Source organism: Brassica napus, chromosome C7, assembly GCF_020379485.1.
Source record: "Brassica napus cultivar Da-Ae chromosome C7, Da-Ae, whole genome shotgun sequence".
Lineage (NCBI taxonomy): Eukaryota > Viridiplantae > Streptophyta > Magnoliopsida > Brassicales > Brassicaceae > Brassica > Brassica napus.
In genome coordinates, this window is record NC_063450.1 from 13,928,304 (window position 1) to 13,942,468 (window position 14,165).

Here is a 14,165-nt window from a genome sequence, read left to right on the forward strand (position 1 = left end):
TAAGCAATTTTAAATTAAGTAAAAGTAATGATGTGAGATTAATAAATTAAGTAAATTTAGGGTTTGAAAAATAGTGTTTGGGTTTAGACTAAAAGTTATGTATATGGTTAATGGTTTGAGTTTTAGAATAGATGTGGAGTTTAAGTATAAAATTTATATTATAAGTTTGAAAATATTAGATTTATGACTTAGTATGTAGGGTTTAAGTTTGGGGTTTAGGGTATTAGATTTAGGGTGTAGATTTAAAATTTAGTGTTTGAGGTTTAAAATATAAATTTGAGATTAAATTTTTAGAATTATTAAATTTTGAGTTTAAGTTTAAGATTGAAGTTTTAAAAATTTATGTTTATGGGTTTAAACCCTATAATTATATATATATATATATATATATATATATATAAATCACTCTTTTAGGGTTTGAAATTTGAGGATAAACTTTAACAGATTAGACTTTTGGTCTTTGGGGTTTGGAGTTTATACTCTAATAAAACACAAATAAATAATAAAATACCATATGTTTTTCATTAAAAATCCAAAACATTCAAGGATTTGAGATAACTAGTATGACAATATTTCTAAGTACATTTTTTGATGGCTAACTCTACATTCAACTTCTCAAGAGCTGCATATGTTAACATTCAATCTCAAACTCTAATCTCTGCTCCCATGTCATCTTCTTCAACCAAGCTTCTCATCTTCTTCAACATCAAAACTCAGATCAGCTCATACGGACCATCATCCTCAATAATGAGCTTCACCATTTAAATTTTCACGAGCTCCTCTGCCTCGTGTTCTTCTCCTTGTGAACAAAACCAAAGCATGTACACATTATTATAACTCTATATAAGACAAAGCCATAAGTCAAAAGCAAGAACAAATATGGAAGTCCACCTGCAGTCTCTGAGAAGACACGAGACACAAACGCATTATCTATCTATAATAATTAAGATAAACACCAAACTTCAAACACACCACAACACAAACATAGAAACAGACGAGTCTTAGTGATAGATACCTTTGATAGTTTACCTGAACTTGTCTCAGAGTAGCTTTCTTGATCAGAGCTTGATTCATAACCATCCGAGACATTAGTAAAAACATGAAGAGAACCAATCCTGCGAGAGAGAAAGAAGAAAGGAGAAGCCATATCGAACTCAGCAATCTCCATCAAACTTTGTTTCACTTTGAGTAAACACACATGCTCCACTTCTCTTTATCTAGAGCAACTGCAAGAGGCTCCAAGTAACTGAAAACAGCAGTAAACAAACAAAATAAACCCAAGAATGTAGATAGATTGGTGATCACAAGGTGAGAAAACTCATGAAAATCCATTTAGTTTATTAAGAATCAAGTCAAAGCTTACAACTTTAACTTACTAATCCTCTGTTCCTGATGAATCAATGTTATTGCACCGTTCAGAACAGAGAAACGAAACAACGAACCTGGAACTGAGATTGAAACGACACAAACAAACACAAAATCAGCAGATTACGGAACTTAACCATCGAAGCCTCTTCTCCTCCTCCGCCATCTCTGTTTGTAGCCCAAATCTGACTCGAGTAACGTTGTCGACGAAGCTTTCATCATGGCTGAGAGAGATAGACAGAGAGATGATTGAACTGAGACAGTTTGAATCGTGAGAGGCTGATTCGAGCCAATCTTTGTGCGTTGATCTGATAATTTTGTGATTTTAGGTTAATCACAATCGTGAGAGAGAGGTTTGAATGGATAGATGAAGAAGATCGATTTTAGGCCACAAGATCAAAAACAATCAATGGCCACAAATTGTAATTCTAATTTTGATAGACTGACAAATAAAGAGAAAGTGAGAGGATTAACTAAAATTGACTTGTGCCCTTTGGATTAAAACCAATCAATGGTCCAAAATTAATCAATCAAAAACAATTTTTTTATTATAGTTGTTTTAGAAATTTAAAATTTAATGTTTAACTAATTTTATTTATATAAAAACTAAATTATATTCTAATTACTGATCATATTTATTTTGTATTTAAAAATCAGAGTTTAAAAATTTGAGTATATATATATATATATATATATATATATAATATTCATAGACAAAAAAAATTTCTAATTAGAGCTTATGGTATATGATTAATTTAAAAAATAATAAAAAGATTAGAATTTAAATATTTTTAGTTATAGTTTAGGGTATATGATTAATTTTTAAAATTAGTTTTCAAATTTGGAGTTTAGAATAAGGTTTGAGTAAAGAGTTTCAAAGTTAAAGGTTTGGGGTATTGATTTAAGAATTGAGGTTAATTTCTAAAAATATTAATTTTTGAGTTTATATTTAAGTTTGAAGTTAAATTTGAGACTTGATATTAAAATATTAGCGTTTAAATTTTTTGTTAGAATTTAGGGGTTGTGTTTAAAATTTTGGTTTTAGAGTTTAGGATTTTTGGAGGCAAATAAAATGGAGTGAGAGGAAAAATGAAACAAGGGTGAGAGGGAAAATCAATTATTTTCCGCTTTAGTTTTGCATAGCGTTTGCATTTTCACAAACTATATCTAAAAGCAAGAGGTATGTCAACCATAGCATAATCGAAAAAAATGTTATCATATTCTGCTATTAATACTCACATTTCCTGTAGTGCTCCTAACCTAGAACAATGAATAAAAGAAAGTGTAGCCATCAAAAATGGTTTAGAAAACACATAAATAGGGTTCTGAGTCGTCCAGAGGTATTCTGGTAACTTGTGGTAACTTCTGGGCATAAGTCGGCCATGTAATAGGCTCGGCCCGTCTTGTAGGATCACCGTCGAACGACAGCAAGGCTGTGTCGTCGATCAACATTCTTTCATCTCCTCGGCAGCTTCATCTCGCGAGGCAGACATACCTCTCTTCAGTAAAACGGTCATAACTTCTACTATAGGATGCTGATTGACCTCAAACCGGTGGAATTGGAAAACTCACTCAAAGATCTATCTTTTGTAAAAATGATGGGCTCAATTGCACCGTGGGTAGGTCTCTCCGCCCATAGCTAAACATCTGATGCGTCATCGCAGTTTTGCACCTCAAAAGGCTCCAAAATCTTCAAAGTTTTCCAAAACGTACCTGAACCTGAAACACTCTAAAACATACTCCAAACCCATATAATATACTCTAAAACATTCATATACCATAGCTAAAAATGGGTAAAATCCATGGTATATCATTAGATTACATTGGCATTATCAACAGCTCGCATTCCTCTCTGAACAATCTTTAACAGCAATTATGGACTATCTGGTCTACTGTTTTGGAGAAAATTTTGAGTGCTTTCTAATGAGCGACTGCTAGAAATCTAATCGCCGCTAAGTACACCCTCTCGCAGCGGCCTGTGTAAAGACCGTGAGACCAGTCACTTGTGAAATTCTTCTTCGTGACATCTCAACCTCTTCGTTTTGTCTCAAGCACCTAGCAAAAATATAAAATACACTAGAAAAAAAAAAAGCTAAGATAAAATGTGTACAAGAGTACCATGGGATTGCCTCCCAAGACAACTCGCTTTAAGTCACTTAGATTGAATTTCTTTTCGATTTCAAGTAGGGGAAGTTCCTTCCTCTTCAAATGTTGTTGTCATTTAGAGATTTTTAGCCTTTGGCCATTCACTGTGAATTCACCATCACAATTGTTCCATAGCACCGTTGCTCCATATGTTCTAACTTTTTTTTTTTATCTTAAATGGACCGGACAATCTTGATTTGAGCTTCCTAGGAATAGGAAGCAGCTTTAACCAAGAATTATACAACAACACTTGATATCCAATAGTATATCAACTCCCAAGGCTTATCCTTCGCTTGCCCTCAAGCAAAGCATCGGAAATAATTTGTGAAAGAGGTTTTAAAACTGAAGAGACTCTTTTTTTCTTTAGAACTACTGCCATCACCTCTACAGTGTTGCAAGCCACATCAGATCAGTTTCAACTTCAGAGGCACTCCCATGTACTTAGTCTTAGCTTAGCAACCTGACCATCCAGCCCACATCTTACTAGATACCGCCTGACATACCCCTCAATTGACCTCATTTCTACAATAAATGTACAGGCTTTATCTTGAGAATATCGATCACTAGACACATGGACTCTTACCCCCAACAAGTATTTGAACACACATGTAGTATTTTCTGATCCTTTTCCACTCTCTTCTATTTTCTATGAATTTATTATTTTTTCTTTTCTCTTTTTTTTTCTATTTTTTATTTTATATTTTCTTTTTCAGCTCTGCAAAGTGTAGGTGAATAATGGGGTAATAGAAAATTTTCCTACCCCTCACTTTCAACAATGTGTGATCATCCCATCGAATTAGAATAGTAGATTCATAGGAAATTTTTCAACCCCTCTACATCTCACGGAATCATGTCAATCCTTCCTTTGCTTTTCTTACTTTATAGATGCCAAAGAGAGGAGAGAGGAGAACCAGAAACACACAGAATTTTACCTTCCATACTTGCATGAGCAAATCTGATCCAATGTATACCAAGCCCCAAAACAATTGATTGATGTAGATTAAGATTGGAAGTTAGATTTGGCTCCTTCAGACATTCTCAGCAAGCGTGGATGTTACTGGCAGGTTGATCAATTTTGGTGTTTCTATTCAATACACCCTACAATCAGTAAATCAAGGAATGGTGCTTGAGAGTAGTTAGAGAGTTAGGAAAATTGAAAAAGTTCATCACCCCTTTTTTGACTCTATAAAATTAGTCGGCTAACACTCAAAACAAAATACAATGTCAGTACCCACATCCCCCCTAGACATAAACAAAATTGTCTCCAGTGTTATACAGTCTGAGATTGGTGAAGGAAATAAATAAAAGCTGAAAATTTATCAAGGAAATTCGAGTATTACCTATCGTCTGATAGTAGTGTCGATCAACACAGTGATGTGGTGATGTAGTGTCGACTGACACCGGGCGATTTGTCGTTCGATGCTCGTTTAGAACTAGTCTTCCTCAGAACTTTTTGTTTTTCCTTTTTTTTATATTTTTAATAAATAAAAAAGTCAAAATGTCTAATAATAGGTTGCCTCTCACTCAAAGCTTTTTAGAGTCTTTATTTTGAAGTTTTGAAGTTTTTGGGCTAGTTTCAAGGTAAATGAGAACTTGTTTTTCAACAAGTCCCAACATCTTCATCACTCATCTCGAACCAGATGCCCACAAATCTTTTATGGTTTTTCCTCCTTTGGTTCTTTGTTCTTCTTGCTTCTTGATAGTAGCACTAATCTAATTCACTCGCAGCTTTAGACTCTCATGTCAGTTGCTACCCTAACTAATCATGTTGTTGATTATTTTACATTATTTGTCTTTTAGTGAAAAGGTAATTTAGACACATTATTTTAAAAATTTCCCACAAATACAATATGTCTTATAATGTAACTGAAAAGACAAAATATGATTTTTGGTATATTTTTTCATAAGACAATATGTGCATTTTTTTAAAACTGATTATATAATTTATCGTCAAATAAATTTTAAATTAAAGCTACACTAAGAATCTATGGATTTTTTGACATGTTATTTTCAAAACAGTTTTCAGATGTTAATTTCATGTTTTTTTTAAGAACTTTAAATTTCATTAAAGTTTGTTGATTTAAGATTTTGTTGACCTTAACTTTTGTTAATTTAAATACCATTTTAAGTTTTGTTGATTTTGAATACCATGACAAATCATACTTTTCAAACATGAAATCTTAAAAGTTGTTGACTTATAAGATTTAAATGACTCCATTTGATTCTATCAATTTTCTTTTTAGTTAAAAAATTATTCTTATAAGGGAATATACATGTATTATGCTCAAACAAATCTCAAATTATAATTTTGTATGGTATCAGAAGTTTTTAAGTTTTACTAAGATTTTATTGATTTTGAAAAGTTCATCTATATAAACAACGATCATTCTTAGATTATTAGCTATACAAAAAATAAACTCAAAAGTAAATTATATTGTAAAACCTTTTATCATAGGATGAAGTCTTCAAAATTGCACTTTGTTGTTCTTCTCATCATCATTTCTTTCATTCTTAATATTCAATCTGCTCGTAAGTATTCTTATGTTTATATACAACAACATGTTTTGTTTTCCTCATATATGTATATATAACTGTGTGTATATACCAAAAATCTGTTTATAGTTATCATTATTTTATAACATAATTACTAAGATATTATGGCAATCATATTAACCAGGAATTATCGATGATTCATCAAGCGATTGTGAATTCAAAGGACCTTGTCAAAAGAAAACAGATTGCTACGAGAGATGTGGAGTAGGCAAACCATCCTTCAAAATTGCTTTGTGTGAACCTTATGGAAGTTCACGTGTATGTTGTTGTATCTAATTATTTATAGCCTTATTTAATAGAAGTTATGTCTTTTTGTTTTATCTGAAAGAAAATATATATAGCAATATGATATGCTTACACAGAACTACATTTTTACTTACACTTTGGATGTATTTCAACATATATCAAATTACATTTCTTCAATATATAGAGGGTTATAGATAAATCAAATTATGGATGATTAATCAAGAGACTGATAATTAACTATCAAAAATAATAGATAATCACATATTAATAATTTATTTTATTGGCGGGTGGGGTGATTTAGAATTTTTTTTATCATATTTAGCATAAAATATTAGACATTTATTATAAAATACTTAACTTTTGACTAGTCAAATTTATTTATTTATTTAAATTTTTGTTCAAACAACAATATCATATCAGACGAAAACACATTTTGCTAACGATTTAATTTAAATCTATGTAAATATCTATTACAATAAATCTACCTTTTCTCCCATCTCCTTTCGCCACCTCCGCATTGACGGCTTCAAAATTGGACACGTGGCAGGTCTAAGAAGTTTGCTGAACACAATCGTTTTTGGTTTCTGTTTTCTACGAACCCATTTAATAATTTGTATAGAGGCCCATATTGGAAGCCTGTTAGATGTTTGGAGCGAGAAGCTCGATGACCAGACTTTCGTAACCCACGATGGCCACTGTGCTTCCTCCACTTTCAGTTATCTGATTTAATCATGGCTGTAATGAATAATTCTCTTCTGCTCAGCTTTCTCCACCTCCTCAAATAATCATATCTACTGCATTTATAAGGAGATCGTTGCCCAGATGGAAAGCTACTGTCTCTGAAACTCTTTCACCGATGAAATCTCCCAAAGCTCTTCCTTTCAAACATGGCGACTTCCCAGATCCACTTGTCTGAATTGAAAATCCGGACGCTGCAAACAAGCTGAAGAAATGAGGCGAACTTATTGGAGTTGATATGGTGTTAGTCAACGAGATGGTGCTTATTAACAATCGGGTTCTCTAATCTCTGTTTTCGATTTAACGTTAAACTAAGTGGCTATCCTAAATTGGTTGACTTTGTTTCCTTTTAATTTCAGTCGACTTTGATTCAAGGTTCCATCGCCGCATAAAGGCTTAACACTTTCAAGAATAACTTGAGGGAAGGAGGGATGTACGAGCTTAATGGCTTCAAAGTGGCTAGAAGCAACATCCACTTCAAACTCGCCGACACACCGGTTTGATTTGCAGGGGAAGAGTTGGTACCAAAAAAAAACTTGGTATCCAAGAATACAGGGAAGTCACGTAAAACAATCAAAGAGCCTACCTAACCTCTTAATAAGTCATCACCCAACAGGTATGTATTTCAGCAAGCTATCCTCATCTATATTTATTGTATCAAAGCTGTAAATAGACCGGAATAAGCTGATGCTTCGAAACCCGGTTCTTCATTTGTAATTTGGTTCTTTGCTTTCACAGGAAGCGAAAAAGGAAGCCGAGACATCAATCGTTCTCTCCCAACGCCACCGGAGACATCTCAGTGACGATTCGAAGAGCGCTTACTTATAATCAGCCTACTGGATCTGCGAGCCATGTTAGTATAACTGAAGACAAATCATCCAGATGTGTGTTAGATTCTAATTTGAGGTTTAATTTGTTGAAATTATGGTCATAGGCTTGGTAACTTGGTCGGGAAGTAATTAGGTAGCCAAATCAAAATATAACTTAGTCTATTTGGTTCTGTTTTCTCCATATATCACTTGCATCTATAATATTTACTGGTCACTTGACGACGAAACAATAGTTCAACATCTAAGAATAAAGTTGCAACATTGCCAATAACTTCCTTTTGGTTTACACATTTTCTTGCAGTTTTGCCGTTACAGTAACTTGCTCCAATCGATTTGAGCATCTATGCTTTTGTCGAGTCTATACCGTTTCATTGCAAGAATAAAATAAGTTGTCAATGTCCTAATTTGATGAGGCCGCATAAAACCGATTAATTTTGCTCTCAAATACTTTGGCTTAACATTTTCCATCCAACTTTTTGTTTGTACATTTGAGATAAATTAGAACTAATATAATTTTCATATATAATAGATATTTACATTTTCAATCTTTTTATAGTTACAAAATTATTTAAGAAAGACAAAGTAAGTTAGTAAATATTATTTAATCTAAGTTATAGTAAACTATATTTTAACAAGTTATATATTAAAGTAATTTATCTTAAATATAATAAATAAAATAAAAATTTATGTTTAATAATAACAAATTATAGTCAATTTCTAAATAAAATAATAAAACAATATAATCTATAACATTTATTTAGAAAATTGTTATCGGTTATTTAGATAATATGGTTTACTTAATCTGTAACATATTAAACAATCAAAAACGTGTAATTTTAATTACAGTAAGTCGAATAATTTCACTTCATTTAAATAAGCAATTATAAAAATATAAATAAATAAAAACAAATAAAAATATCCGTAAATGTAATAAGTAAACAAAAAAATAAAAAAAAATTTACGTTGTGCACTTTTAAACCAAGGAGCACAGTCTTTTTACAGAAATTAACATCTACCTACAATCATAGACAAATATTTAAAATATGTAAAATATTATGTTTTAATGAATTTTGATAGTGAGATATACTTATACTATCTAAGAAGAATAATAAAATAAATAGTAAAATATAATGTTACAAGAATACATTTATATTTGTAACTACACATTAAAATTTAAGATCCTTAGTATAATTTATTATTGAACAAAGTACACATTACTTCTATTCAACTTTTAGGGGCGTAATGCCTCAAGAGGAAAACTCAGAGCCTGATTGAAGCACACCTTCAAATTCACAGATCAAGAAACAATATTAATCAATCATATTATCATCAGAAAACAAAGATATTTACTGGTGTGACTTATTCTTTGTCCTTAAAAAGTTGTTTCTTCTTCTGCATGTGTTTTGAATTGTGTTGTCTGAGTTCAATAAATATTCAAACACTGAATCTCAGCGGACAAAGGCCCTTCATCACCCGTAACCAACTTCCAAGCCCTCTCCCACCATCAGCAAAGGTGGGTCAACCACTGAAAAACAAAACAAAAGTTTAAAGTACCCTTGCATGTCTGCGAACTCGAGACACAATGCATGTATCTTCATTACACTTGCATTTTAACAACTTCACGTTTTGCGACACACCCATCATCCACAAACAACCCCAAATCAAACAACCAATCCTGCAACAACAAAGTTTCCTGAAATATACACTGCTCATAACGAGGTTTCCAAAGATGTTCATGGAACACAAGAAGGACCTTTTATTGGAAGACATAGCTTTGAACAAGGTTAGCTTCGTCTCTCTCTCTCTCTCTATATATATATATATATATATATATATGTATCAAAAGACTTGGGAATCACATCTTAACTGTTTCATTCACCATTACGCAGAAACCAAAACTTTTTAATGGACTGAAGTTTCACATTATAGGATATTCGAGCTTGCTAACAAAGGGCATCGTCAAGATATGACTGTAGCAGCATGAGAAACAATGTAGGCTACCCAATTCTAATGATTAGTGAAGCTTTAACGATCACAGTGTTTAGTGCTAGCAAAGCATAAAGAAAAACTCTCATACAAAGACGATTTGATGTTGAAGCCTTGGCTAAGTCTTTTAGAGCAAGAGCTGCAAGCAGTTCACGAGTTTTGGTTTATATTGCAGGTTGGCAAATTCTAAACTTTATATAAAAAAATTGTGAGACCCCATCTTTGGATATTTTCTTTTACTATCATTCGTCGCCTTGCTTATAATGCAAGCAAATCTTAATTATATAGATGAACCCGACAGTGTTGACACATTAAGTATTCCATTTTGAATTTTACACTCTAAAAGTTCTTATTTATAATATTAGTAACGGTTGAGGTGGACGTTTGTGAAGGGAAAAACATATTTTGAATATATATATATATATATTAATAATTTATAATTATTATTTTAGTTGGATTTCAAAACTAAACTATGAATGCAGTAAACTATTGTACTCGCTTTTACTTTAACACATATATAAACTGCTATAACCAAGTGTTACTATGAAAAGTAAGTTTTTCAGACGATTTTACATACTTAATAAATTCAAAATATATTAACATTATTACTTCTTTAACACTATTACTGAAAATATATTTAAATTAGAGGACGTTATGCAGAACCGGACCTGTGGGCATTTGTTTGAAACATTTGAATAGGACCCCTATTCTTTGGGGCCCCTATTTTTAAAAAAATATTTTTGTTTAAATATATACACATTAATATAATTAGTGTTTATCTATAAGAAAATTAAAAAAAAAAATAAAAAAAAAGTACTTCATAAAGAGATTTATAAAATAAAAAAAAATATATTTTGGTTGTTATAATTTAAATATAAATTAAATAGATATTACAATTAAAATGGTATATTAGTATGCTATTAAAACTAATAACTTTGAATTTTTCTTTAAATAAATATATAATATAAACTATTTATTAAAGAAAAATAAATAAATAATGATTAGGTCCCGAAAATCTGAAGACCGGCTTTGAGGTTATGCATGTTGGGAATGTCCTGAAATCTATTGTACTAACTCTAGTAGAAGCCGTAACGTCGAGGTTCGACTATCATATAATATTAGGTGGTTATAATGTTTTGCTAGAAACCGCTTATGATCTATGAATTAAGAATTCATTGCTAATATTATATGATCCTATAGAGTCACACACCTAAGCAAACTGAATAATAAATATGTTGGAAGATATAATATATATATATATATATGATAGATATATTATATGTTAATGTATATATATTTTATTTGGACATGAATTATCTTAATGTGATTAAGATTATAATTATAATGGGCCAAGTTGAGATTATTAATATAATGACACGGTCCATTAGTAAACCTAAATGAATTAGGTCATGTGCCTTTTATTTATATATGGCCTTGTTAATGAAGCAAAGGGAGATACATATATACTTGCACACACATTAACATCTGTGTGAGACAAGTGAACGTGTGCGTGGTGAGGTGTAGTAAAGAAGAAAATAGTTTCTTCTTAGCCAAGTAACTAAAGAGATCCAACATAGACGAAGGTGTTCGTCGAGTTTCGAGATATGATCTCAACGGTACTAGCATTCCATTTTAATTCAGTTTGTGTGCGTGTGGATACCGGTAGAGGCATGACGTTTGAAGTGTTAAGAAATCTCGACTTGGTTTATTTATCTTTCCGCTGCAGAGTAACCAGGTATATTCGAAACTCTAAGATCTAAGTTTATTTCAGTATTGATATGAGATTCTAGGCATATGAATTCATAGTTTGATTTATAAATTGTTATAAACCGGTATGAATTCCAACAGTGGTATCAGAGCCTATTTATTTAATACTGAAATTGAATCTTATTTAATTTATATATTGATATAGATAAAAAATTTTGTTCGATCTTGTTTAAATTGTTAATCAACCGAGCATGTGATAATCGTAAGTTGATGAAGATGTTCATCAATTTCCAAAATAAAGATATGGGTATATTAAATATACATGTATTTTAGAAAGGTCCATATCTCAATTTTGATATTGTATATTACGATTACCACATACCAACGTATACGTTAACCGCATGCATATAATAATAATTACATACGCATGTGATTCGTAGTGTAGTTTGAATATGTGTAATAGTGATTACGCATGCATATGTTCATAAGGTGATTGCATATTTGATTTAAATGTCAACATATATTATAGTAATATTTGGTCGTTGATTTTTTGAATAGTATAATATGCATATTCATTCAATGTGAATCGTATAATATATAAGAAAAAAAAAAAAAAAGAATCGTATAATATAAGGTAATCGTGTATTATTGTAATACATAAAGTGATTCTATAATTAATTTGCATGTGAAACCAATTGAATCAATTGTTTGGTTTGATTGGTTTAATACAATTGGTTTGGTCCAATTGGTTTGGTCATTTGATTAGATTTTAATTAGATTAAATTATAAAATAAAATATATAAATAATTAATTATTTTAATTAGATTAAATTAATATAATTATATATAATTTAATTAAAATACATATAAGATATGTATTAGTTATATTTATATTAGATATAAATTTTAAATATAAGTTAAAATTGAATTAAGATTTGTTCCTCAATTAATTTCAAGTATTTTTGATGTCTACCCAATCTTATCAACCATCAAGGCTCGTTTCGTTGTAAGATGGGTTTGCCAAAGCAAGGTGTCTGCAATTACATGAGTGAGGTGGATGGTAACGGTTACCATATGAAACAAAATTGGTTCATTTGACTAGGCTATCAAAACGGTTTTGGGCTTAGAGACATAAGTTGGACAAGACATGAGATGTCGTCTGACAACCAAGAATTATATTAGATATAATTAGCAAAGTGTTGCTTACCTTAATAGCTAAACATTTGGGCGATGAGCCAAAGCTCACTCGGATTTTAGTGAAATATGGATCTTGGATATTATATTCATTTGAGAAAATTGTTTTGAATATAAAATGAGTTTTTTTAATTGTTGAGATTTCTCTAATTCTAGAACATCATATTAATATTTGTTATTCTTATATTCCAACAATGTTAACTCCTCACAACCCATTTTCATATCAATATGCCCTTGAGAAGGACAAATTGAATGGATCATATTTCCTCCAATGGTATCGAAACCCGAGAATTGTTCTCAAACAAAAGTTTAAACCCTACTTTGAAGATCTGAAAAAAGAAAAAAAAGACTTTTGAAACATCCTCTAGGGATATTTATGTTATAGAAGTAAATGTTACTACTTCTGGTTCTACTTCTTGGGTATTGGATACCGGCTGTGGTGCTCATATTTGTACGAACATGAATGGCCTAAGCAACAGTAGAATTTTGGAGAAAGGACAAGTGGACGGACCTACGCATGGGAAATGGAGCAAGAGTTGTTGCATTAGCCGTGGGAACATTTCACTTGTCTTTACCTTCAGGCTTCGTTTTAAAACTTAAGAATTGCTACTATGTACTTGCTTTAAGTAGGAATATTATTTATATTCCTTGTTTGGATTTGGAAGGATTTCAGTTTTCGATAAAAAAAAGTGTTGTTCCTTTGATCGTAATGATATCTTTTATGGTAGCGGTCTATTGGAGAATGGACTTTATATTCTAGACCAAAGCGTGCATGTCTATAATATTAGTACCAAAAGATTCAAGTCTAATGACACGAATCAGACTTTTCTTTGGCATTGTCATTTGGGCCACATAAATGAGAAACGCATTCAAAAGCTTCATAGTGATGGAGTTTTGAGCTCAATTGATTATGAATCATATGAAAATGTGAATCTTGTTTATTGGGTAAAATGGCTAAGGCTCCTTTTACTGGACACGGTGAAAGAGCCAAAGACTTGTTGGAACTTATACATACTGATGTATGTGGGCCAATGAGTATATATACTAGAGGAAACTATCAGTACTTCATTACATTTAATGACAACTTAAGTAGATATGGTTATGTTTATCAAATGAAACATAAGTCTGAATCTTTTGAAAAGTTCAAAGAATTTCAGAATGAAGTACAAAATCAGCTTGACAAGAAAATAAAAGCTCTTCGATCTGATCGATGTGGAGAACATTTGAGTCAAGCGTTTAATGATCATCTGAGAGAGTGTGGAATTGTTTCACAACTCACTCCTCCAGGAACACCACAGTGGAATGGTGTGCCGAAAGGAGAAATATGAACTTTATTGGATATGGTTCGGTCTATGATGAGTCATACAGATCTTCCACCATCTTTTTGGAGATACGCTCTAGA

The 14,165-nt window shown here is 31.4% G+C and overlaps 1 long non-coding RNA gene across 3 annotated transcripts; it reads left to right on the top strand.

Moving 5' to 3' along the window:
- The first annotated feature begins 2,119 nt into the window (after window positions 1–2,119).
- On the top strand, window positions 2,120–8,148 carry LOC106409233. 3 transcript variants are annotated; one of them, XR_007326443.1, is made up of 3 exons: window positions 6,649–7,324; window positions 7,407–7,663; window positions 7,786–8,148. It is a non-coding gene; the product is annotated as an uncharacterized LOC106409233 (long non-coding RNA). The 3 variants fall into 3 exon arrangements; XR_001281992.3 differs by having other exon boundaries at window positions 6,662–7,306; XR_007326442.1 differs by having other exon boundaries at window positions 2,120–7,663.
- The last annotated feature ends 6,017 nt before the right edge of the window (window positions 8,149–14,165 follow it).